Source organism: Canis aureus, chromosome 36 (assembly GCF_053574225.1).
Source record: "Canis aureus isolate CA01 chromosome 36, VMU_Caureus_v.1.0, whole genome shotgun sequence".
NCBI classification, from domain to species: Eukaryota; Metazoa; Chordata; class Mammalia; order Carnivora; family Canidae; genus Canis; species Canis aureus.
In genome coordinates, this window is record NC_135646.1 from 27,992,293 (window position 1) to 28,020,020 (window position 27,728).

The following is a 27,728-nucleotide window of genomic DNA, read 5'->3' on the forward strand; positions in this document are numbered from 1 at the left end:
TCCTAGAAAAGTTTCTATGGTCAACCTCTCCAACCCTCTACCCCACCACGGAATTTTGGCAGCCACTGATCTGTTTACCCTTTCTATGGTTTCCCTCTTCCCAGAATGCAACTTAACTGGAATTATATAGTCCATAGCCTTTTCATCCTGTCTCTTTTCATTTAGCAACATGCATTTAGGCTAACACGGCTTATATCCCATCTCTTTACTTTTAACACCTAAATCTTTATACTTCACGTGTATATCTTAGAGAAACATACGGTTGGATCTTTTTTGTTCTTGTTTTTATTGATTCTGTAAATATTTGTCTTTTAATTTGTATATTTAGGCCATTCAGGTTAATATGATTATTGATAGAGTAATATCAGCTATGTCTGTAACTACTTTCTATTTGTTGCATTTGTTTTTTGCTTATTGTACTCTCTCTTTTCCTTCCTTCACAGGTTTTAACTCAACATTTTACATTGTTGAATTTTACATACTTTTTATTGTATTAATTGTCTTAAAAAATACTATAGTGGTTTCCTTGAATTTACAATGTATACTCATCTAAATCCACCTTCAAATAACATTCTAACACTTCTAGTATAGTGCCGGAACCTCATAAACATATTTTTCAATTACTCCATCCCAGTGCCATCTCTTATGACTTGGTGGTTCTTCATTTCACTTATGTATGTGCTATAACCAGTAAATATGTTAGTGCTATTGTTACTCTAAACAGTTATCTTTTAGACCAATTAAGACTGAAAAATAAAAGATTTTGTCTTACCTTCATCTATTTCTTCTCTAACACACTTTCTTTTTTATACAAATTCCAATTTCTTACTATATTTCTTCTGTCTGAAAACTTGCTTTAAAATTTCTTGCAAAACGTCTTCAGGCAATGACCTCTCTTAGATTTGTTTGCCTGAGAAAATATCCATTCTTTTTTTCTTCAAAGTGCAATTTCATTGGATGTAGAATTCTAGATTAATATTTATTTTCTCCTTAATACTTAAATATTTTCAGACTATTCACCTAGAAGTCACATGCAATTGTGACACAGAGATTGTACACACGCACATTCACCAATAAGAATATTTCAAATACATTATAAAATATTTCTTTGGAATAAAAAATATCTTCACTTAGATCGTTTATAATAAGATCACTGTGATTCTTATCCTTGTTCCTTTATAGGTCGAAAAGAGTATGAACAGCAAAATCATGGAAGAGAAAATTAAAAGTTGTAACTATTAACATATGTGCAGCATTTTTTCTTATATTTATTTTCATTTTCCTCACTCATTATTCCCCTTAACCTTTGTGATTTAGTTTCTTCTTCAGTATGCTACCCAAAATGTTGATTTTTTTTTCTTCTAATTTCTTTCAAGAAGATCTCTTTTTCTCTTTGAAGCAGTTTGGATATGATATGCCTATACCTGGGGGAGGTTTTCTTGTTTTGTTGTTGCTATTATTTCAAGATTCATCACGTTTCCTCTTCACTCTTGAATATGGTGAAGGTTGCCCATGGGCTGGGTTCTGGTCAGAGTGGGTGGATTGTGCATTTGCCAAGCAAAGCAGGCAGGCCAGGCCTCCAGTGGAGCCTCTGGGTCTGCTTTGCTGCTTCATGCCCGGGGGGTGGGGAGGGGAGTAAACTGAGGACCTGCTACTGGGGCAGCTAGTAAGGAGGTGCCACAGAGAATGGCATCCATGGCCTGCGTCTCAGCCAAACACACTCTCAAAACAAAGCCCCATCTCATGGGATCATGAACCAGGTGGCCGGGGCCTTCCCCAGAAGAGGTGCAATGGGGAGCCCTGGTTGCCAGAGAGGATTTGGTTGCTATTGGTACTAGCACCAGGCCCAGCCCCAGTACTAACAGCAGGGCCAAAGGGGTCTCGCTCTTATGACTTCTCCAGACAGCACATCAAGGCTCACGGGGCCCCACTGAGCCCCAGAGGAAGGCCAGGTGGGTGCAGCAGGCTGGGCCGCAGGCCTGTGTGGCAGGTGACAGCTGTAGGGACAGGACCCACACAGTTCTGTCCACAGGGGTGCCCTGTCACGACCTTTTCAGTCCCTGAGAATATATTTTGTTCTGGGGAATAATACCATCTGTTGAAAACAATGTTTTCTATATGCTAAAAATTAGCTTACGGCATGTTCTATATAACATAAGCATGGGTTATTTACCTCATAGAAAGGAAGACAAAAGTATTTCTGAGCACTCAAGCACTTTTGATAATAGTCCTAAGGATATTTTTCTGGCAGGAATCTATCTATCTATATCTATCATCTATCTATCTATCTATCTATCTATCTATCTATCTATCTATCTATCATCATCTATCATCTAGCTATCTATCGTATGAAAGCAGGTGTTAATTTTCACAATGGTTCATCAATGGTCTGGAACTCCCAAAGATTTATTTCTCTAGAAACTTCATGGAATAAAGTTTATCAAACCTGGTCAACTTGCCTGTCTCCAGAGTGCTTTCGTAAGATGCTTGAAAAATTATTTGATTGCATTTTAAAACTGTATTTGAAGAATGAAGAAAGCAAGCTAGTAAAAAATGAAAATGAATCAACCTGCTTTGAGGGCACAGGCACATAATAAGACAAAACTTGAGCCACCGTTGACCAAAAGGATTAAAAGCATAATTGCAGGTTGGGAAATAATTATTCTGTGATTGCAATGGTCTAAGGGTTCTTTAATGGTTGAGAACTGAATCAAAGACATAATAATCAACAAATCAATCTACTCACAATATGTAAAGTTCCTATAACACATTAGTAAATATTTAAGTACATACGTACATACACAATGGTTTAGAAATTATAACCAGTTCAGAGTATAAAGAGAAAAATGTTAGAAATGTTAGATTTGGCTAGAAAGTATCTTTAATCCCACTGGTTCCATTTAGAAACATGATCAAATGTGCAAAAAAGAAAAATAAGTGAAATTTATTTGACTGAATTTTATCTTCAACATAAAGCAGATGTTTAAGTTGGATATTTTCTGACTTTTTTTTTTTTTTTCTTGTGACAAATGAGTGAGAATAGCTCTTGTGGGGAATCCATTTCCAAAATCCATTCATTAGGGTTTTACCCAAGTGCAAGGAAAGAAGATGAAGGGACAAGTCATTTTCAATATAACATAGGTTTGAAAAGATTTTTTCCACCTTGAATAATTATGAGACTAATTTCCAATGCTCAGTCTATTACTAGGCCTGGATCACCTTGTGGTTGCATGTAAAAATAAAAAATATATATATATATATATATATAACAACATTTGAAGATCTAATTTTGAATTGTGAAGTTAAGGATGTTCATGCTTAAAGTCAAAGCTGGCGTACATCGAGAGAGAAACAGAACATATGCACATGTCACTGTAGGTAGGCAAACTGCTTCAAGTTCAACAAAAGCTAGCTATGTTGTATTTTGAGACTTATTTAATTCTATCAGCCTTTTCTGCATATATATTGATAGAATTATTAACACTTGTTTAGTTGATGTGATGAGTAAATGAAGTGAAATACAGGCAGAGCCCTAGCATCTCTCCAAAAATGGGTAAACACCATTCTTCCTCTGACTCCTTCTGGTACTTAAAATTTTAATGACAAGATTTTGTTCACTTCAGCCGCTTTACAGCATGGCCATATCCCATTCTCAAATGAAATATTTCTACCGCTATGGTTTTCAAAGGCTGTCATTTCTCCCTGAGCACAAAAATCTGTCTTTTCTCTCTGTGTCTTTTATTACCATTGGAATTGTCCTTGGATCCTTGGTTTGTTCAACCTTACTTTGCAAAACAGCGTTAAATGTCAATTAGCAAGTATCCGGCACCAGGCAGACAGTGGCAAACATAAAAGAAAATTGAAAGACCGCAGTGCCTGAATGAGGTGAACTCATAGTTCATTTAAACCTAAGCAAGTTCTGTGTGTCAACTATACCTAAATAAAAAAAATAATAATAATCAAAAGCAAGTTTAATAACTTATAAAGAGACTATAATATAAAAACGTGTTGGATTATATTTTTATCTCCCCAGTTTTATACCCACAGATACACCTGGTAATATACACACACAGAGCCAACTGGTTTCCCAGCGGCTCAAATTATTCACGTCTTGCCTTCCAAAACAGCCTTCGCTCTCACTGAAGCCTCTCATTTCCTCACCTCTTTGTAGTCATGTAATTTGCCCCAGATTATTTGATTCTTCATGACATTCACTTTAACAACAGTCTGATTAGGGACTTCAATCCCCTCATCCTTTTGGATAAACCTTGTTGTTCAAGACGATAGTATTTATACCATGCAGTAGATGGGCTTGATTTACTTCTTAGGCATGATATGGCCATAAAATAAAGAATGGATATAAAATATCTGGCATATAGTCAAATTTGGTATTTTTATGATTAAAGTTAATATTAATACTAATCTAGGTATTTCAGCCATAAGGGCAGCAAAATTATTCTGAAATCTATTAATAAAAACACAATAATGTTACGTTTTCCTTTTATAGTAAATGTTTACTGCTCACTTGTTCATCTACTTTTTTTCCTTATCTAACAGCAAATCATCACAAATATGACCACAGATGTTGTCTAGTTACCTAACATTTTAACACTATTGTACATTTTCCAGAAGGACAATTTCTAGAAAGAAAATGTAAAGTTGCAGGAATACTAATATTCTAGGGGTTTGGCATTTCTCCCAGAAGTGCTACAAATAAACACCTGAATGCTTTCTCCTTCAGAACCAGTAGGTTTAAATAGAATTTGGGTTTTTGAATTGTGACATATGTTAATCCCAATGAGAGTCTCTGCATGAAAGGAATGTTAACAGAATTTCAACATAATATTATCAAGATAACTTGCCACTTTGCAATAAATATGCTACAAATATTCTGACCTTTGGGAATTTAAACCTATAGGAAATAACTCAACAAACCTTAGTTTGATGACCTGAGAACAACCATTATGCATTAAGGGATCAATAACACCTAACATATTTTCCTAATTCACATTCAGATACAATATTATGTATAGTATTATTATTGTATAATAAAAATTTACATTAGAATATTTTAATTTACTAGTACTTTTTATTTGCAAGTTGTATTCAATAATAAAATGTATTTGCAAATTATTGTAGTTTAAAATGCATTTGAAATTAAAATTTCGACTAATGCTCAGTAAAGTTTCCTGTAGCCTTCTCAAGTGTTGGCAATTAGTTTTTATATTTGTTAAATACATTTTAAATATAGAGAATGAGAGAATACTTTTATCTAATGGAATTTCATCTCTTAAATAATCATACCCATATTTTAATGTGCAATCATACCCATATTTTAATGTGAAAAATCAGCATTAACACGAAAACCTAAAAATCTGTCCCTATCTAATGCATAGGATAGAGGTGACTTAGGTTCAGGCTAAGGTTGTGCCTTCAAACAGAAAGGGCAGGGGAGGAATTAGGAGAAATAAGGAGGAAAGAAGGAAGTGAGGGAATAAGTAGAGAGAAGAAAGACAAAACCTGAGAGAAAACCTGGTTGATTGATGAGGTGCATTCCCTTTCCCTGCCCACAGTTTTAAATAAGTAAATGGACACAATCATAAACACTGGTCTCTTAAGACTAAAGATGACCTGCTATGCTCAAGACACTGTGTTTGGTGTTACTATCATTCTTTCACTCTAATACGAGGGCTCATAATATGAGTTTTCATGGAGGAGAAGTGGTTACTGGACACATGTAATAAGTTTCCTCCATCTCTGGGGTCCAGACGAGTGCGAGTCAGACACCACTGCTTTTTAGGTCAGACAAGGTGATCATTTAAATGAGATCCCTTCAATATCACTATTATAATTTGTCCAAAATTATAAAATAACAATAAGAAATAATTCGTATGACTTATGTGATTTCCATTTTATGGAAATTTTAGGTGGGGGGAGAAATAAGCCTATACATTGAAGGAAGGAAAGATGTATGTATTAATTTAAAGGAACAAACATAAGTAAAAGTTCTCACTGGCTCATTTTTTGCAAAGTGGATTAGCCTTCATGAGGTGCGAGACCGGGTGATGGACACTGAAGAGGGCACTTGATGAGATGAGCACTGGGTGTTATATTATATGTTGGCAAATCGAATTTCTATTAAATATATATATATATTATAATATATATATATGGTTTCCAACAACTCCCTAAGGATAAAAAAAAAAGACAGGCATTACCGGTCTTACCAGTATGAGTAGCAGATAACACATTCTTGAGTTTTAGTTACTGACCAGGAAGAAAATTATCATAAATTGGAGATGTTAGAACACACTGTTCCAAAATGTGATGTTTAACTGTTCAATAACCCTAGGAATTAGCCACAAATATTGTCTCCACTTAAACATAAGGAAACTGAAGCAAAACAAAATTTAGAAGGTATCTTCATTCTAATAATTATTGAGGCAATATAAAGTAGTCTTTTGAAAAACATAACCGGATGAATGAAAAGATCTCGTTTCATTATATATTATATATTATTATTATTATTATTATAAGTCACAGCTTCTTGATGTGACATTATTAAAGGAGCAAGTCTCTCCAAATTTCTCAGCTTTTATCTACAAAGGTTTTTTTTTTTGTTTTGTTTTGTTGTTTTTTTTTTATAGCTCATAGAAATAGTCCTTGTGATAAATGCAATTCAGGCAAAATTAACCTACAAGGGAAATTGAACTCATTTAACTGAAATTATAAAATTTTCTTAAATGAAACAGAATTTGTTCATCTAAGTCATAAATGGATTCACTGACTTCAGATATAGAAAAGTGTTCTCTCAACTGGAGTCACAATGCAAGGTAAAGTATACATACCTACCCAGGTATACACGAATATATTCATAAAATATATCCATACGTATGCTTGCTTACATTTATGTTCCAAATATCTCCAACATTTTTCACATTCGAAGTTCCACTCTTTATTTTAGTTTCCAGGTAGTAAAATATGTGAGCCGAACCCCATCCTGCTCAATTAGACAGGAGGGAATTTGCTCCTAAAAAATTGCCCCACATTAGCCTCTGCACCACCCACACCACCATTATGGGTCATCCAGAGACATGTGTGTGATCCTAGAAAGATGAATCTTCCCTTTGCCTCGGCCAGGCCCCTTACCATAGAGGGGATGACCCCTGGGAAGGCCACCACCATGTGCTGCCCTGCCTCAAACTCCCTGTCTGGCCACTGCAAAGTGTTTCTGAAAAATTTTGACCCAGAACTACTAGTAGAAAGAAAAGAGTATGAACAGCAAAATCATGGAAGAGAAAATTAAAAGTTGTAACTATTAACTTATGTGCAGCATTTTTTCTTATATTTATTTTCATTTTTCTCACTCATTATTCCCCTTAACCTTTGTGATTTAGTTTCTTCTTCAGTATGCTACTCAAAATGTTGCATTGAAGGTCACTGGAGACCTTCTGAATATGAAGTCTAACCTTTCTTAGATCTTTTGATCTTTCTTAAGTTGAACCTTATGGCTATCCCTCTATAACTTTTCCTATCTGGACATTTGTTACACAGTGTTATATTAAATTATCTTTTTCTCCCTCTACCCTCTCACTCAGGAATCTGATAGATTTTACCAATCTTACCAATCTCTGTCTATACTAATTTATTCCACACCATTCTCTCTAGAACTGAACCCTTCCAAAAGGTCAATTACAAATAGAAATTCCAACTGGCTCCTCCTGTCAATATGTAAATATGCTAGTCATTTTAGACTTAGCAAATGGCAAAAAAAAAAAAAAAATGACAAAAGTCATTCCATATGTTGTGGTGAATTTGGATGATGGGTGTATTGAAGTTCCTTGCACGATTCTTGCAATTTGTCTATGAATTCAAAATGATATCAATATAAAAATGTACTAAAACAGGCAGATATCAGTTGAGTGCACACCACTTTCTCTCACACCATATCAATAAATGGCTTTCCGTACTTCTCATAATCTGGATTTGATATTATATTTGTTAAGAGACGAGGGTCTAACATTAGATTCTTTCAAATCCTGGTTGTTCCGTTTATAACTTTTGCCTATGAGCTAAACCTCTCTAAATCGTATTCTTTCTGCAAGATGGGGGAACATTGATTTATTTTATTTATTTTGTAGGGTTATTGTGATGATTAGGGGAGATAATCCATATAAAATAGTCAGTAGTAAGAACATTAGCATCAACTTATACAATTATTAATATTGCTATTTCTCCTTGTACCTTCACATCTTAACAATTGCTACACTTACGAATCCTATCTCTACAACACCATATTCCTATGCTTGATCTATTCACATTACACGGTTTTACTTTGTGATTATTATTACAAAGATCTTTATTACTCCCTACTTCTAAACTATGTTATTTACAGCTGCTAGATTAATAGGCATATATTACAATTCAAATTGTGCATGTTCTTTTGCTGATGAGCCTTTATTATGAGCCCCATTACTTCCTAAATTTTATGTCCAGGACCTCAGCATGACACTTGAAGTCCTCCAAGATATGGCCCCAATACACATTCTTTATTCTGTTATTATCTTCCACTATTCCCTATGACTATCTAATTGTACAGTCAGACTACTTGATATTCTACAGGTATGCTTCTGCACCATTGTCGTGCTGTGCTGAACCCATCTTTAGTATTGACTCCTCTCCCCACTTAGGTGTCTTCTGTCCAAATCCTCCCTACAGATGATAAAGAAGGCCACATTAAGGCAACTGCTGTATAAGAAAAAAACCCCAAATGTCAGTAGTTTGAACACAATTGTTTATTCCTGCTCATGGTAAGCCTCCAAATAGGTGCCCCAGCTTGGAAGGCCAGCTCTACTATACAGGCTAATTTAGGGACTCAATCTCTTAGTCATATGGTTCCGCCATTTTCAATTTATGATTTCCAAGGTTACCATGTTCCTCTGCATCAAGTCAATGCACAGAAAAGGGATGTGGCCGACCTGGAGTTGCACATTATTGTTTTTGATTTTTTTTTCTCTCATTTCATTGTCAACAACTCAGTTATGTGGTTACTCTTGATTTCAGTGGAGAGAGTATAACCTGGCTGTGTGCATAGGAAAATGAAGAAACAAGTCTTAGTAAATACTCTGACACTCTAAATTCTGGGTACATTCAAATATTTTCTCTTCTGTGAAGTTCTTCCTATACTACCTGGGCAGATGTCATATATGATACACAATACACATGTAGGAGTTTAGCAATAAATTTATATTCTAAATTTGAAGTTAGTTATTACAGGATGTTCCTGGTGAAAATTTTGTGTTAAACTTGTTATTAAAGGAGATTGTAAAAAAAAAAAAAAAAAAGAGCATTCATGCTCTTTATGGATTTTTTATAGAACAGAATATGTATTCATACCAGATGGCTAAAGGATGAGTTAATCAATCTCTTAAGGTCCCTTATGACCTTCTAATTCTAATGATTTAAATGCTTTTGGAAAGGTATTTCCAAGTGTCATTTTATTTTCTATTGTGACTATGTACACAACTTGTGTCAGGTTCTCAAGCTTTCCAAATGTCAATGCAAATGGCATTTCCATAAGTAGATGTTTTTAACCAATGTTCACATTATTTTACTGAATTTAAGGGAATTAAATAAATTGAAGAACATATTTACTCTTTCTGTATCTTATCATGGAGAAGTAAACCCTATTGCAATTTAATAATCAAAATCTAATTGCCCAGATTTTGAAATTACGCTATGAAAGTCATCTGTATTGCAAACTTATTCAGAAAATATAGGCTATAATGGGCCTTACCAGGCAATGTTGCACTTGGTGTTTTTACTAGCTCCACAGATAGCTTTCTCCAGATGTTGCCAGGCAACAACAGCTCGTATAAAGAGATTTCTTGTTCATAAACTAAACCTCGTTGGTAATACAATGAGACTCGAGATTTTTACCACTTGTACAGGTGGAATTACAAGTAAAATGATTTTAGTCATATCTCAAAGGAAAGAACCAATGCATAGTTGTTTATTTTTTTTAAGAGAGTTATCCTGGTAGAGAGACCTGTAATCAAAATGATAGACATCACATTAATCATATACATGTGTCTGCATCAAAGAACAAAATGGGAGATTTCAGGAAGAATTTTTTTAATTATGTAAATAATCCACTATATGAATAGGAAATTAATAGAGACAAATTGATGTAGTGGTGCTACTGAAGAATGATCAGACTTACAGCCACAGTTTAAGAGTAGCTGATACTAAAGGATGCAGGACCTGTCAGAATGTTGCATTTGGACAGAGCACACTCATGTGAACGTTGGAGTAAAGACAAATGAAATAGTGTAAAATATAGAACACACAAACTCTTACTTCCTCACAGCGAGGCAGTGGCAGCCACGAATACCTAGCTGATGGGTTATCAGGGATATTTTATGAAATACCACATAATCGAATACTCATTTTTTAAATGATCTCTGGCAATAATTCAAACAAGAAACTTTTCCTGTTCTCTGTCTCTCTCTGGCACGTGAATGTGCATGTTTTGTTTGCGTGAAAATTTGTTCATCAGCAAACAGTGAAGAGTTTATTTTGCTTATTTCTAGTTTACAGGAAAATGTGACATACCCTTTTTAGATAAAGAACTGCAGAAGGAAATAGGTCAGTTGAGAAGGGAAAATTGACATATTCTTGAGTGTGGACCAGGAAAATACAAGTATAACACATTGGATAGGATTCTGAGTACAGAGAAAAGATTTAAAATATAACTACTGTGTATTTATATTTTTTTAATTTTTGATACGCTTAAGCGCTTTACACATATTTAATTATTTAGACGCCAGTTTCTTCATATCCTGCCTTTCATCTTTTCCTATGCACACAATTTCAGATGTAAATATCTTCACCCTATTTCCACCTATAAACCTAATCCTCTCAATTATTATCAGTTCTTTTTTATCTACCTTGCTATATTCATGTTATTTACATTTTCTGGTTCTAATTTATATCATCCATGGACTACTAATTTTCAAAGTGCAGGACTATAAAAATCACTGTACATTAAAATGGTACTAAGTTAAGTTACTATTTTTCATATGTATAGAATTTTGTGGCTTTACCTAATTTAATCACCATTTATTAAAATCTTCAATTACATATGGCAATAACTTAGTATGTTGAAGTTACTGTCTTTTTCCTCAGGAAGCATATAGTATATTGATTCTATACGATAAAATTCAAAATAGAACAGAAATTGTAAATGCAAAAAGTATATGCTGTCAGTGTAAAAAGACCCATTTTCCAAAGAGATTTGTCACAACGACGTCCTTTACATTATTGCAGAAATCAAATCATGTTATCAGTCTTTCGTATTGAAGGATCCACAATATTTTATAGTATTCTTTGTGTTTTATAGATTCTCAGTTTTGTTTCCACCTATTCACAAATATCTTTTGAGGCCAATGAGTAGGTGGACCATTTTCTTTATTGTTATCTTGCTGAGGCATGTGTTTTATCTTTCCAGCTTCAAAACAGATGTGTTGTTACTTCACTAGGGAACCTCACTGCAAAACTAACACACTCTCATCATTTACATCTCTATGGTGATGGTTGTTACAGTTTAATCCTTGAATCCATGTAATCCACTGTATCACGCAGTAAAGTGTCTATCATGATCCTCATCTGGTAGCTGAATGGGGAAACTCACAAAGGTTATGGGATGAATGATTTGTGGATATTCAGTCTGTTTGAGACCTTCCAGTATGAAGGAGAAGGTAGTATTTGAAGGACCTTCTGATGAGAACATGTAAGTTTCATAAAATACAGAGAGAGGGAAAGAAAGAAAGAGATTGAGACCTAGAGGTATGAAGAAAAGCAGAGTTTGAGGCTCCAAGATCCCGGAGGGAGTATGTATGCACTTCCTATTGCTGTTGTAACAAATTAGCACATGTCTAGTCACTTAAAACAAAATAAATTTATTATCTTCCTGGATATGTTCTGGAGATAAGTCTGCAAAGGGCCATATGGGGCTAAAATCAAGGTGTTGGGCATGCTGCATTCCTTCTGGGAACTTTAATGGAAAATCCATTTCCTTGTCTTTTCCAGCTTTTAGAAGCCACCCACATTCCTTAGGTAGTGATTTCTGTCAGCAATCAAATCTCCCCAACGTCTGATTCTATCTTCACACCCTCTTCCCTGACTGACATCCCTGCCTTCCTTAGTGGGAGAACAATTGTGATTACACTGATCCCACCCAGATAGCCTAAAATAATCTCCCCATCCCAAGATCCTTAATCTATTCATAGTTGCAAGTGAGTTTGGAAGTAGATTTTGCCCCAGTGAGCCTTGAGATGATTCCAGCCTGGCTGACACCTTGTGAGAGATGCTGAGCTGTAAGCCTCGACTGTGCTGCACCCAGATTCCCAACCCCCAAAAACTGTGGGGGTAATAGATATTATTGTTTTAAACCACTAAATTTAGAAGTAATTGTTACTCTGAAATAGTAACTAGTATACAAATAAGGGGGAAAGCATGTCATTTTGTTTTTAAATAAAACATAGATCATTCTAGCCTCCTCCACTTAATTATCTGTAAACTCCCACTCAAAGAATGAAACCTGATTCCTACAGTCGGCCCATTCATCTATTTAATTGTTAATTTTCAGTATACACATATAAGAATATCAGAATTTTTAACCTACATCTGCGATGCAACTTTATCAATTAGATTACAATGCTTAAGTGTAGTTTCTTTGGTCTTTGTTTTAGAAATTCCACTCATTATCGAAGTTACTTTGATCAGCAACTTCCCCCCCTCATCTTCTTTAGTGAGATTGTTTCATACATTTGTGATATAGTCACAAATGTTTTGGTATATTCCACATTCCATTCTTGGACTCCCCCAACTCCCTACATGATTGTCTTAAATGTGTGCATGCATTGACTTCACTCTGTGCTGTGAAGTTCAGTGATTTCTGACAAATGTGTCACATACACCGGAGGATTGTTTCGCCATCCTACATATTTCCTGTTTCACCTGTCAACCTTCCCTCCCATTTCACTGAATGTCTGACAATGACTGATATTTTTATAGTCTGTATTAATTTTACCTTTTCAAGAATGGCATATTATTGGAATCATTGATCATTTGTCAGACTGATATTTCACTTAGCACTATGCATTTAGGCTCATTCACATCTTTCTGTGCCTTGATCATTTATTTTTATCACTGAATAATATCCTATCATCTGGATGAATCACAATGTGTTTATCCATTCACCTATTTAAAGACGATCTTGGGGGGCACCTGAGTGCCTCAGTTGGTTAAGCCTCTACCTTCAGCTCATTGTCATGATCTCAGGGTGCTGGAATCCTGGGAATCAGCCCTACTGTAGGCTCCCTCCTTAGCAGGGAGTCTGTGTCTATCTTTCCCTCTGCCCCTCCTCCTGTAGGTTCTCCCTCTCTCTCTCAAATAAATAAATAAAATCTTTACTTTCAGTTTTGGGTCATTATTAATAAAGCTGCTATAAATATTTCTGTGTAGGTATTTGTGTGGATGTAAGTAATCAAATAAATTTGGTAAATACCTAAAAATGGGATTGCTGGATTACATGGTAAGATTATCTTTGGCATTATACAAAACTGCCAAACTACCTTCCAAAGTGACCATAAAATTTTGCATGCCCACCAGCCATGAATGAAGGTCCCTATTGTGATGCATCCTTACCAGCATTTTGTAATATCACATTTGGGATTATAGCCATTCCAAAGGTCGTGTGATAGTCCTCATTGTATTAACTAGGGATGCAGGGTATTAAGTACCCTTTCAAATGCTTATATGCCATTCGTATATCTCCCTGGCTGAAGTGTCTGTTCTGGAATTTTGCACAAGTTTTTAATTTGAGCTGTTGGTGTTGTTTTTCTTGTTTTAAGGGTGTTTTTTTTTTAATATTTTGGATACAAGCCCTTTATCAGATATGTGTTTTGAAATATTTCTCCCTGTCCATGGCTTGTCTTTCCTGTTTTCATCAGAATCTTTTAAAGAATAGAAGATTTGATTTCAATAAAGTCCAATACATCAATTATTTCTTTCATCAGCCATGCTTTTAGCCCTCTAACTAAAAGATTATAAACAAAATCTTAGGAACTTCTTTGTTTTCTTCATGCAGTTTTATAATTTTGTATTTTACATTTAAGTCTATCGTCTACTTTGAGTTAATTTTGATGAAAGATGTATTATCTCTTTCTAGGTTCCTTTTTGCATATGGACATTTAATTGTTTCAGCACTATTTTTTTAAACACCATCTTTTCACCACATATTTGATCCTTTATAAAAAATCAGTTGATTAGCTTCATGTGGGTCTATTTCTGAGCTCTCTACTATGGTTCTTTGATCTATGTGCCTACTCTTTTGCCAATGTCATGCCCTCTTGATTAGGCAGCTGCATAGCAAGACTTAAAATTGCATAAGGAAGTCCTCCAAATTTATTCTCCTTTTTTACTAATGTGTTGGCTATTCTAGGTCTTTTTTTTTTTTCTCCCATAAACCTTAGAAACAGGTTTGATAGCTACATAATCACTTGCTAGCATTTGGGTTGGAACCATGTAACATCTACAGTTTGAAAGAATATACAGTAAAGTTTGAAAGAATATACCTCTTAACAATATTGAATCTTCTATTCCATGATTGTGGAATATATTCCCATTTATTCAGATGTTTGTTGATTTCTTCCATCAGAATTTTAAGTTTCCCACACACTCACATTATATTTTAGATTTCGGTCTTTGTGTGAGTACTGTCATACATAGTCTATGTATGTATAGATTTCAAAATCCAGTTGTTCTTTGCTAGTTTGGGGTCCCTTCCACTGTTTTATTTTTTTAAGATTGTATTCATTTATTTACTTGAGAGAGAGAGAGAGAGAGACCCTGGGATCATGACCTGAGCTGAAACCAAGAGCCAGATGCTTAACTGCCTGAGCCCCCCACACGTTGCCTTCTACTGTCTTTAAAGTCAGCAGTGTCACATTTTCAAATTTCTCCCTCACTCTCTAACCTTTGTTTTCACCATCATATCTCATTTCTCAGACTGGCCCTCCTGCCTCTTTATTGTATGGCCCTTTGTGATTGTATTGAGCCCAGCCAGATAATCCAGGATAATTTTCTAACCTTAAAATCCTTAATTTAATTACCTCTTAAATGTCTTTTTTTTTTTTTTTTTTGAGGTACTATAATAGGCATCAGGGACTAAGACATAGACATCATTAAGCAACCATTATTCCACAAAATCGTGCTTCCTGTGATTTTGCTATATTGTCTCACTAGTTCTAGGAGGTCTTTTCTGTCAATACTTTGTGATTTTGTGCATAGATATCATGTTATGCAGGAAGACTAGAGAGTATTGGACAGAAGAGGAACAGATTCATGTACATGAGGACATTAAATATTTGACAAATATAGATAAATGTAAGGAAAAGGTGGACTTTTCAATAAAGGTACTGGGGCATTAGGTATCTATGAGTTTTCTACAGCTGCCATAATGAATTATCACAAACTTACAATTTAAGACAAGAAGGGGTTGGTAGGGCCACACTCCCTCTGAAGGCTCTAGAAGACAATCCTGCCTTTCCTCCTCCAGTGTCTGTTGGCTCACAGTAGCACAAACCCAGCTTCTATTTGTCTTAAAATGGCCTTCCCCTTTGTGTGGCTTCTCCTTCCTCTTCTCTTATAATAATACAGGATCAGACTTGTTCAGAATGATCTCATCTCAAGATCCTTAATTTAATTACATGTACAAAGACTCTTTTTCCTAAATAAGGTCACATTCATAGATTCCAGGGATTAGGACTTGCACATATATTTGGGGATGGGGGGAGAACAATTCAACCCACTACACTATGTACGTAGAAAAGAATTCCTTATCTCGCACTGTATTCCAGGTGGATTAATTACCTAAGTGCAAAAAGAAATGTATTAACCTTTTAGATTATAAGAGAATATATTTAAAACTTTGGGGTAAGATTTCTTAAATGATATTCAAAAGGTATAAAAACAATAAAATAGGGGATCCCTGGGTGGCGCAGCGGTTTGGCGCCTGCCTTTGGCCCAGGGCGTGATCCTGGAGACCCGGGATCGAATCCCACATCAGGCTCCCGGTGCATGGAGCCTGCTTCTCCCTCTGCCTGTGTCTCTGCCTCTCTCTCTCTCTCTCTCTCTCTCTCTCTGTGTGTGACTATCATAAATAAATAAAATTAAAAAAAAATAAAACTTACCTTTGAAGGTAAGTTTTAAAAAAAATAAAAAATAAAAATAAAATATTGAGAAATTTGAATATATTTAAATTAATGATCATATTCATTAAAGGACAATATAGAAAGGTTAAAAACTAACCTCTGTATCCATAATATGTTGAGAAATACAACACATCAATGGAAAAAGTTGAGTCATTAAAGAGTAATACATAAAATTTATAATGGATTTCTACAAGAGAAGTATATACAAGTGAACCATATGTATATAAAATATGTTCAAATTTATTAGTAGCCAGCAAGGTACAAATTAATAGCACTATGCAGAATCATTGTATACTCATTATATTTACAAAATGAAAATTCTGGAAATGTCAAATGTTGATAGAATGTAAGAAAATGTAAATACATTCTCAAGTATTATTAGCAAGGGTGGAAATTTATATAATCTTTTTGGACAACATTTTGGCATCACCTACAAATGTGATAGGGTATCTTTATATTTACTTGTATTTTCCTTTTTTTTAAAGATTTTATTTATATATTCACATGAGACACACGGAGAGTGACAGAGATGAAGAAGCCTGATCCCAGGGAGCCTGATGCAGAACTTGAGCCCGGACCCCGGGATCACAACCTGAGCCAAAGGCAGACACTCAACCACTGAGCCACCCAGGTACCTCTATATTTTCCTTTTCATACCTAGAAGTGGTAAAAGTTTCCAGGAGAAAGAAACACCTAAAAAAGAAGTAATCTGAACATACAGATTCATCTTGATTGGGCGGGGGGGAGGGGGAGAAAAAGAAGATTCTGTGGATCAGTTTCTGCACATAAATGAAAGATGTTTCAAAACACAAGGGGGAAAAAAAATCCAGGGACAGCCCATTGTGAGAATAGTATTGATATGCCTATTCACACACAAAATTTGGTTTGTAGGTGAACTGCAGGTGTGATATCTATAACATCTCATATGAACATGTAAACCAAATTTTATAACAAAGATTACATACATTTATTACTAAATTCTATCCCTTATCCTCATCACGTTTTTCTTCCACTTCTGTGTTTACCGTTAGCTCAGCTTATTCAAAACAATGGAAAGAATGTGCATTTTTCAGTTCTTATCTCTAGGCTGAAAGGAAAAGAAAAACTAACTTCATATTCAGTAAGACAAAATCAAATGCTCCACATTATATCAGGGTAAAGATAATGTCAATACAAGCCAGCAGAACATGAACAAAATAAAAAGAACTGGCAATGTAATTATGTTCAGATACTAAATTAAACACATATTCATGGAGATCCTTGGGTGGCTCAGTGGTTTGGCGCTCGCCTTAGGCCCAGGGTGTGATCCTAGAGACCTGGGATTGGGTCCCACATCCAGCTCCCTGCAGGGAGCCTGCTTCTCCCTCTGCCTGTGTCTCTGCCTCTCTCTCTGTGTGTGTCTCTCATGAATAAATAAATACAATCTTTAAAAAAAAAAAACATATTCACAATCAATGTGCAAAAGAGACAGTTCAAAATTTGAAGAAAATAATGTATCTTGTGAAATAGTAAGAGTTTTAGTCATTATTTATGTAGAATAAATTAATAAATATTAAATTCAATATACAAGGGTTTAGAAAATGAAAAGGGGAGGTTAACGATAAAATTAATTAGACCAAGAAATATCATTAATAAATTAATTAAAATCAGGAAGGAACAGAATAGGCACCATCAAATAGCAAGTTATTTTTAAAGAAAAATGACTTAAATAATCATATTCAAAATGCTGATTAAAGATAGAAGTTAGAGCAATATAAAGGTACTTAAAGCATAAGATAAAAAGCCACATAGCATATGAAAATTTGATGTGTCTGAATTTGAGGATAATATAAGGCAATAATATACAGATAATTGAAATATGTAAATTTAATTCTAGGAGTTTTTTTCTAGCTGAGAAAAAATAGATATTTCAGAAAGTTTTGATTTAGAAAATTTTCAAATGAGTTATGTAATTTCGTTAATCTTTTGGACTTTAAAGACATAATTTTTCAATCATCATCATGACAAAAAATGTCAATGACTTAATAGGGAAAAAGTAAACATGACCTCAAAATTATCAAAAGCATTATTAATGCCAGAGTGCATGATTCAGTTAAGTGGCTGACTCTTGGGTTAGGTTGGGGTCAGGATCTCAGCATGGGGATCAGCACTTGAGATTCTCTCCCATTCCCCCCACCACACCACCTCTTCCCTAGCTCACACTTGCTCTCTCTCAAAATAAATAAATAAATAAAATCATTTTAAAAAGGAAAACATTATTAATGTTAGAAGACAGTGTAGCATCTTCAAAGTTCATAGAAAAATCTTGACCTAAATATAATATTATAAGCCAAGTTTATTGGCAAATATAAAGGCAGCAGACAGACTTCTCCAAACATGAAAGAACTAGTATGATAAAAGCCCTTGATATGATGGAATATTTTTAAATATACATTTTTAAATCTATATATTATCTGATAACAAAAAAATGAAGAAATGAGAAATGGAAAAGGTAACTGGCCATTGGTGACTATTAACTCATTTTAAATATAATATGGATCTTAAACGTCTATGAGAATTATAGAAGACAAAATACAAATATTAGAAACTTGGACAATATATACTTAATAACCTAAAAAGCAAACAAGCAAAGAATCGAGGATAAGATTAATGGAGAAAAAAAGAGGACTTTAAATGCCCTCAGATTCCATAGCAGAGATACCTAATTCTCCTTCCCAGCATTTACTCTTATTTTAGTTTCATCTCCATGTTCTCTATTTACATTTTCCTCTCTCTCCATGTATGCACCACAATGAATGCATCTTATACAGACAAAGATTCCTGCAAACTTATTAATACTTATTCAGTATTAATGGTGCTCATGCATGAAAGGCAGTCTGTATTTTTTTAATATACTCTTCTAACTTTGAAAACTTCATTATTTAAATATCTATTTTTTTTTTTCTTTGGAAAGGGGGGCTCCTGGTTGGCTTAGTCGGTTAAGCATCCAACTCTTGATTTCAGCTCAGATCTTGATCTCAGGGTCAGGGGATCCACTCTACTGGCTGAGCGTGGAGCCTAAGATTCTCTGCCACCCTGTCTTCCTGCCCTTCCCCTTGCGCTCACTCGCTCTCTGTCTTAAAAAAGAAAATAAGAGCGATTGTTTTAAAGATGGCTAAGTCCATCTAGTAGAGATAGATGATAATTTTCCTTCATTCCCAAAATTATGTATCTATGTGAATAGTAATGATGATGATGATGATGTTATGTAAAAGAAAAAAACTAAAATAAATAAATAAAATTATAAAAAGAAAAAACTAAATAAAGAAAAAAGAAAAAAAAACTAAACAGTAGTGTGTTCTCCCTTCTTTTAAAACTCTATTCTTTGCAAATCCCAGGTGATATTATTAAAATCCATTGTCAGTGTCCCATGCAGGATCCATATATTTTAAGAGGAATTTGAAAGCAACTTTATTCAGTGACAATAAGGTAGTCCAGCCAGCCTGTCACTTGGAGCTGGCACATCTTTTTATAAGCCTTACAAAGGACTTCATAGGTCGCGACTCTCTCTAAACATAAAGATGAGCTTTATCCCTCATGTGCTTTATGCAGCACCATTTTTTTAAATGAAGGAGAATAATCTTCTGTTATGTGCATTTATATATTTACCCTTTTTATGATTTTCCCAGGAATCAGATTTGTTTTTATTTTATACCACAAAGTGCTTAAATATGTATTTAACTAAATTACTTTCAATTCTTATGAACACGTCAACTTGGAAAATTGGAAAATTGAAATCAGAGTAACAGGAGAAATATTCTCTAATATCCTATTTCATTAATTGATTACAACACTAAGGTATTTTTTTTCTGCAAATAAAGGCACTGTTCAGGGAATATAACACCAAGAATGAGATATCCCTGTCATACATAAAATCCATGGTGAATTAGAACTTTAGAAAGATTTAAAATGTATTTTAAATAGTGAACATTGACATTCTAAGCTACTTCATTCTTTTTTAATCCAGATTCTTAACAGCCTGTAGCAGCATTTCAGAAGCACTACAATTTCTGCCAATAACCTTTCACCAAAAAATAATTTCAGTCAGCATTATCACTCAATGTAACCAACAGAAACCGAAATCCACTTCAAATGTCCTTCAAATAGCTAGAAGATGAATTCAAGGAGATATGAAATGTAAAACTCAGAAGATGAGGCCTGACTTTGATACTTACTTGGACTGATAAAGTAATTTTGTCTCCATATAGATCTCATTGTATAAGAAAAAGGAGGGGGATAGGAAGCCGTAATGTGTCACCTTATCTAAATAAGGTACCTGTCATTTCTGAAATTCTGTTTAAACTATGATAGATGTTCTTATCTACAAAATCTCTCTCCTTCCTAGAAAACAGGACTTTTAAAGGTAAAATAGTACAAGTAAACTATCTTTTCTTGCTGGAGGTGCTATGAACAATGGAACTAGAGCCTTGATTAAAGATAGTCAAACATTTAGAGGGATTATACAAAGCACCACAGTGGATCTTGGGAACAAGGGGACATTTCCCTTTAATGTGAGAGTCACACTGGTTCATCATTGCATCTTCTTTTTTTCCTCCCATATGTTGTGTTATCTCTAACATCTTTCACTATTTTCTATGTTTTATACATTTGGTCCATATGATACTATATTCTTTTATAATAAAACCTGTGCACTAGTAGGTGAAACCGTTTCTTAGCTCTGAGAGCCACTCCAACAACTCTCTTCACGAGGAAGAAGAGGGTTATGGGAATGTCTACTTTATAGCTAGTTGGTCAGAGTACAGGTGGTGTCTGCTGTCTGACTTGGTGGGGGATTGCAGTCTGGTAGGACCGAGCCCTCAGCCGATGCTATCTCGATGCTATCGATGGTGTCGTTACTGACCCAATTCTCAATTACATCCTGCTGGTTTCCAAGAATTGCTTGGTGTTGTGTGAGAAGCCCCAACACACACAACATACACATGTTGGACTTGCATCCAGGAACCCAAAGAGTCTACTTTTTCTGCTTTCACAGAATTTGGAGGTTTGTTTTTTTACAGAAAAACATGCTAAGCAAGTTATAAAATTATAATTCTTTCACCTGGCTAGGGCTAGAAGGAAATGGAAGAATTTTTGTTAACCAGTAGGTAAGCGTACTAGGAGATCTGTTCTGTTCTATTTTGTTTCTTCAATAGCAACATATTTTTCTGGTATCATCATCCTTACCAAATTGTGAGTTAATTAGAGATCCACTTCTTCGACCACATTTTTTGTCCTTGGGGTTTTTTTTTTGTTGTTGTTGTTGTTTTAAATTTTTATTTTAATTCCAATCAATAACATTCTTTAATAGCGATGATCAAAGTATAGACACAATTTACCAATCATAATTCCTAACCTCCTTGCCTCTATCATGTGTAAAGGTTCATATACAAGACATGCCAGGCCAAATAGCAACCTCTTCTGATTTTTCAAAATTGGAACATAGATTGGGGGTGAGAGAAGTTGGAAAGTAATGTAAGCTTGTAGATTTTGGTAGCCACAATTGTGTTAAAAAATCTTTAAGCAAGTTTGAAGACATATTTCAGTGGCTTGCAACTAAATGACTCAAGATTAATAGATGTATAAAGAAAATCAGACTACTGATGCCTAACTTTGGTGACTAGCTGGAGCAATGGCAGGTATTGAGACAAGCAAATAATCCTGGTTGTTGGGCAGCCTGGGTGGTTCAGGGGTTTAGGGCTGCCTTCAGCCCAGGGTGTGATCCGGAGACCTGGGATCGAGTCCCACGTCGGGCTCCCTGCATGGAGCCTGCTTCTCTCTCTGCCTGTGTCTCTGCCTCTCTCTGTCTCTCTGTCTCTCTCTCTCTCTCATGAATAGATTAAAAAATAATAATCTTGGTTGTTGTATTTTTTTCACATAAAATGGTCATGTGAATGGAATAAATACAGATACTAGCTTCAAAGATGTAAAATATTTTAACAATTGAGAGACTATGTACCTTGTTTTTTTCCACTTGGAAAAAATACAGTCTTTGAAATGTATTTTCATTTCTTTTGAAGTATGTAACATTAAAATCATTGCTTTTTTACATATAGTTTCATAATTAAGAGTAACATGGAATAGGGTGGTGTAGAATTACTTAGTGTTCTTTTTTTTTTTTTTTTTTTTACTTAGTGTTCTTAAGAGCTGAAGCAGTGGACATGGATATACTGAAAAAATAACAAAATAGCAATATAATATAGTATACTTAGCTATATGCTAAGTAAATAGAACGCATTTGCACATTTGGGATTCTAATGTGATTTAAATACCTTATCACTGCACCTAAAGCCTTTAAACTATATATAACTATATATAACTATATAACTATATATATATATATATATATATATCACATGATATAGCACAAAAAACTTATTTGTAAAAATAATTTTCCATCAAACTGATAATTTCATGCTATGCATATTACTCATGATAAATTTTATCTTTCTTTTTCAAAAACAAAACTAGATATGTAAGCTACATCTTAAGTATTATGTCATTAGTGTTTTAGAGAGATACGAGAATATAATACCAAATCTACTATAACTAGCCTAATTATAGTGTTCTTCTTTCCTTCTTTTCTCTTTTTCTCTTATCTCCTCTTTTTAGCTATGTTGTCTTCTATTTCTTCTCTTCCTTTGCCTTCCTCTCCTTCCTTTTCTCCCTCCTTCTCCATCCCCTTCTCTTTCCTCTTCTTTTTCTTTCTTTCTTCTTCTTCCTATCTCTCACTCTCACTCTCCAATTGAATTCATAATCTTTTAAATTACAATTAGTCAACCTACAGTGTTATATTAGTTTCAGATGTACAGTATAGTGCTTCAACACTTCATACAACACCCAGTGCTTATCGTAAGTGTCCTCCTTAATCCTCATCACCCATCTCTTCACCCATCCCCCCTCTAGTAACCATTAGTTTGTGAATTTATAATTTTTAAAATTCTATCTAAATTTATTTTTTCCTAAGATAAAGGACTTTTTTCTTTGTTATTCTATTAGTTTTCTTAGAATTTTAATCAAATAATTACCCTTAGAGAAAGCTGGCTGAAATATTTATGAATTTTTATTTGTTTTTATAACAATAAATGGTCCCTTACTTTACATTAACACATTTAGGTCTAATATTTCATAATTCAACTTACTGGGAATGAAATGCACTGGAAATAAATAGCTGTGGCATATTTTTACATTACTCATTTGAGAAATGATTGGAAGTGATATCAGATATTTAAAAGAGCTGAAGAAATTATGCTATGTAAAGTTATCTAAGATAGCATCTTAGTGCATTTAATACAAGTAAAATACAATTGAAAAATTTTAATACAATTAAAAATTTTAATACCTTATTCAAAAAGGTAAAAATAAATAGGTGAAATTTAAGTCAATAATGTGTTTCATTGACCCAATATGCCCAAAAATAATTTCATTTCTATATATAATGGGTATATCAATAGCTAAAAAGATTTCTACAAAATTGGTCAGCAGTAATGTAATTTGTAAATGTAAATTCATAAATATGCTTCTAATAAAAATAATGTTAACTAAAAACCTTACACAACTCATTTGTCATATCTGAACAATTACATTATGAAGATGGAACAGTCTGATGGTTAAGAACTTGGTGTCTAAAACTAAATTTCCTGAATTCAAATACCATATTCTGAGTTTACTAGCTGATGCCCATAGACATCAATTTTTGTTCTTCAAAATAAAAATTAATAAAAGTTCTCAATTCCTAGGTCATTAGCAAAAATATATAGAAACATATTTCTCTTTTTCCTCTTGTGTCTTCTTTCCCTTTAGAGGAACATTGAAAATGTTGCATGAATAATCTGTTATTTCTGTCTTGCAAAGTAAAGAAGATACTAACAACAGGTCCTTGAAAGTTCAAAGAAATAATTTGGTCAAATCTTGTTTGTACTCTGGCTCTGAGAAAGAATGACATTGTCTAATCAATGGACAGTTTGTTCAGCTACTTTCTGTGCTAGAATAATAGCCGGTATTTGTATTTAATGAGATGGTATGTCTTATTTCAAAGCCCAGGGACTGTGACTTTTAAAATATATTCCAAGCCTTCTTGGGTTACCAAATAGAAGAGATGGATGAAAGCAAGTGAAAATTTCCCTTACCTCTGTTGTTGACATTTTAAGAATTCTGCATGTGGCAACTTTTAGAATATGACATTTTGACGTTCGCTTAGTTATTTGAAATGTCAATTAGGAAATTGGAAGTTGTAGCAAATCATGTTATTTAACTTTAATTATAGTCCTCACTGTCTCAACTGATAACTTACTAGATTGGAAAACTCCTTAAAACATAAAGAGGGAAATACTTTTTATTCTAATCAGCTCTTCATATTCCCAACTTGTCAGTCTTTGGGAAGTGGGATTATTTGTAAGGGTGTCAACTAAGGAACAGAAAAAAGACTAAGAAAATTAAATTTGGGGTCCGTGACAGCTAGGATGAACAGTATAGAAGAATCATCTTAAATATTACATCTCACAAAGTAATTGTGTAAGTAAAACATTGCTTCTCAACAGACAAATTAACTCTGTACCTAGCTATAGTTCAGATTTATTCTAAAATATAATTGTTAATGACCCCAATCAGGGCTAAAATCAGAGATAAAAAAGCTTAGAGTGATGTTAATAGTCAATACAAGAATGCCTTTAAAAAGTGACAGTTTATGCAAAAAAGGAAAAAAAAATCAAAGATTACTCTGCTGAAATTTCACTAGACTCTCCCATTTCCCTTACCCTGGCATTAAAGTATAATCTATTTCAAAGAATTTCAGGACATATTTAAGAAACTGAAAACGATCTTTGGAAGCAGCAATAAACCTTGGATTGGCAAATGGCTTTTCATGGTTGGAAGTAAACCTTCATATGACCAAAACCTGATTCCATCCATTCATATAATCTGCAGAGGAGATATCACAAATATAGATTTTTAAGTGTATTTTCAGAAAATAGTAGTTCTTAGAATCTGAGATCCTATCCACTCTGTTATATAAAGTGACAATAATTAATATGTACCCACGGAAAAGAAAAGTGCTGATTAAAGAAATAGGAAGCCAAATAAAATTATATTTTTATTTCCACACAATTTGTACATAAAGACTAATTCCAATCTTTTAAAAATCATGGGCAACTTTTGATTCTCTCCCCAGAAAAATTCACTTGGGCTTATGCTTCTAAACTCTTGCATAAAATGTCAGAGCACTCACAGTTTATCCATGGAGCGTAGATTTAAAATAGTTGTTCTGTTGAAATGAGGTAAAGAAAGGTGTGTTTGTGCCTCATCGGGGAAGATGAATGAACCCAATCCTTTAAAGACAGAATGTTGTGACTGTATAAAGCTAAATTCATTGTAATCTGCACTTTGTGATGTTTTAGTTGGTATATAATAGAGCAGTTAATATGTCAAACTTTTAAGACCTTTTGTGAGGGAGAAAATATTTAGACTCTTCATAAAGTGCAGTTGCTAATAGTTGCTGTAATTTGCCTTAATTTAGTGGGAGTCTACACAAAACCACCATGACAGATTTTTAATGGACAGATTCCTTTCAGGCTGGTATATATTTTCTTTTTTATTTTAATTCACATGCATAAAACTATCTGGCGTACCATTCCAAGGGTAATGCTATTGCTAATGTAAGGTCTGCTGCCCAGAAATTGTATAAATTTTTATAGAGAACCATATGTTTCTTTTTTCCTTCTGTGACAGTACAGTGCGGCAATCTGAGAATGCGTGCTAATAGGAAGTAATACATTTATTTCGTCTACTGTAGTCATCCGAAATTTTATTAAGTGTATCATGATAAAAAGTGTAGTTTTAAAATCAGTTATGGGGATGCCTGGGTTGCCCAGTGGTTGAGCATCTGCCTTTGGCCCAGGGCGTGACCCTGGGGTCCTGGGATCAAGTCCCACATCAGGAGCATAGAGCCTGCTTCTCCCTCTGCCTGTGTCTCTGCCTCTCTCTCTCTCTCTCTCTCTCTGTCTCTCATGAATAAATAAATAAAATCTTTTTTAAAAAATCAGTTGTGATAATTTTTAATGCAGCCCAGTTGGACAGTTTAATGTCCACCGTTGATTTTCTCCTCCGAACCCAGGGTTCTAGTAGTATAATACTCTCAGTTATGTGCCCTGAGGTAAAAATAGAACCTGACAAATTCACAGAGATTACACCTGTGACACCTATCACATTGGAGCCCTCACAGCATCTCCTGTCTGTGTCTCTCAACCCCATGCCTTCTTCATCTCTCTTGCTATTTCCTTTCTGGATAATAATAATAAGGGGCCCCACTGACACCAATGCCATCAATTTCTACCTGGATGATCATGGACATGTTACATCAACTCTTTGCACTGCCTGAGAATCAGTCAGCTCTGTTGCAAAAAGAGTAAAATAATGCCTGGTTATTACGAAGATAAAGTGAGGCAATATAAGGGAGACAGCGACTCCCAGACATCCAGAGCTAGAATTAGGTTTTGGTTGAAAGAAATTGTGAGTTAGTAAAACATCCGAATTAGAACTCACACAGGATTATTTGCTTTTGAATGGAAGCCTAAAACCAAAGGGATGAAGCTTCAAGAACTAACTGCCGTACAGATGTGTTGCTGAAGGACCCTTGTCAGTGTCCCTCAAACTATACCCTGTTCGGCTTACTTTCCCAAAGGCTTGTTCCCGAGTTGTGTCTAAGTAAATAATGGGTAAAATGGTCATAAAAATACCCTAATAAAATATGTCATTTTGGGAAAATTTTTCCTCAGGTTCAAATTATTTTTTGGCCCCTCTATTAACAACACTTGAAACTGCATTGTTTGAGAAAAAGAGGAAATCATATTTTGGAAAAATCTCAACTTACAAAAAGCACAAGAAAACAGAACATATCTGCCATATTGCATTAGGTTTGCAGAACAACGTTTATAAAAAAAGGAAAGGAGAGGGAACTTAATATAAAAATATTAAAAACATATTAATCAATTTTATACCATTGTAACTATGGCCAACTACTTTGCTCACAGCCATGATTCAGTAAACTTTGCTATCCAAAATCTAAATTCCTACCTTGTTTTTTTTTTTAATCCTAACAAGTGCACTGGTTGTTCCTAGGAACTCTGGAAGATATATATGTTCAGTTAACATACGGAAAGATACATGTGAAATTAGATACCATCTGTAAACAACAGATTAAAGAATATCAGCAAATCGTGAAAAAGACCTCAAATTCTCAGCACAATCTTATGTATAAAATTTCAGCTAAGTGCTTGAGAATTTTAAATTTGCCAAGGCATTAAATCCTGCAATGCTATGTCATAGACGGTAATATTATCTTCAGGCTTTACTATAATAAAAAAAATGATGTCTAAACATTAAGTAACAGGTACATTAAATTAAAAAAATGTGTATTTG

The 27,728-nt window shown here is 34.3% G+C and overlaps 1 long non-coding RNA gene across 4 annotated transcripts in view; it reads right to left on the reverse strand.

The window, feature by feature from the left end:
* Positions 1-8,806: 8,806 nt before the first annotated feature.
* LOC144305771 (uncharacterized) overlaps positions 8,807-27,728 on the reverse strand; it is a 68,616-nt gene continuing 49,694 nt past the window's right edge. For all 4 annotated transcript variants that reach the window (XR_013372835.1, XR_013372833.1, XR_013372834.1 and 1 more), the window contains 2 exons: positions 9,797-10,048; positions 8,807-9,082 (listed from right to left, as the gene is read on the reverse strand). This is a non-coding gene — a long non-coding RNA (uncharacterized LOC144305771). The remainder of the gene's footprint in view (positions 9,083-9,796; positions 10,049-27,728) is intronic.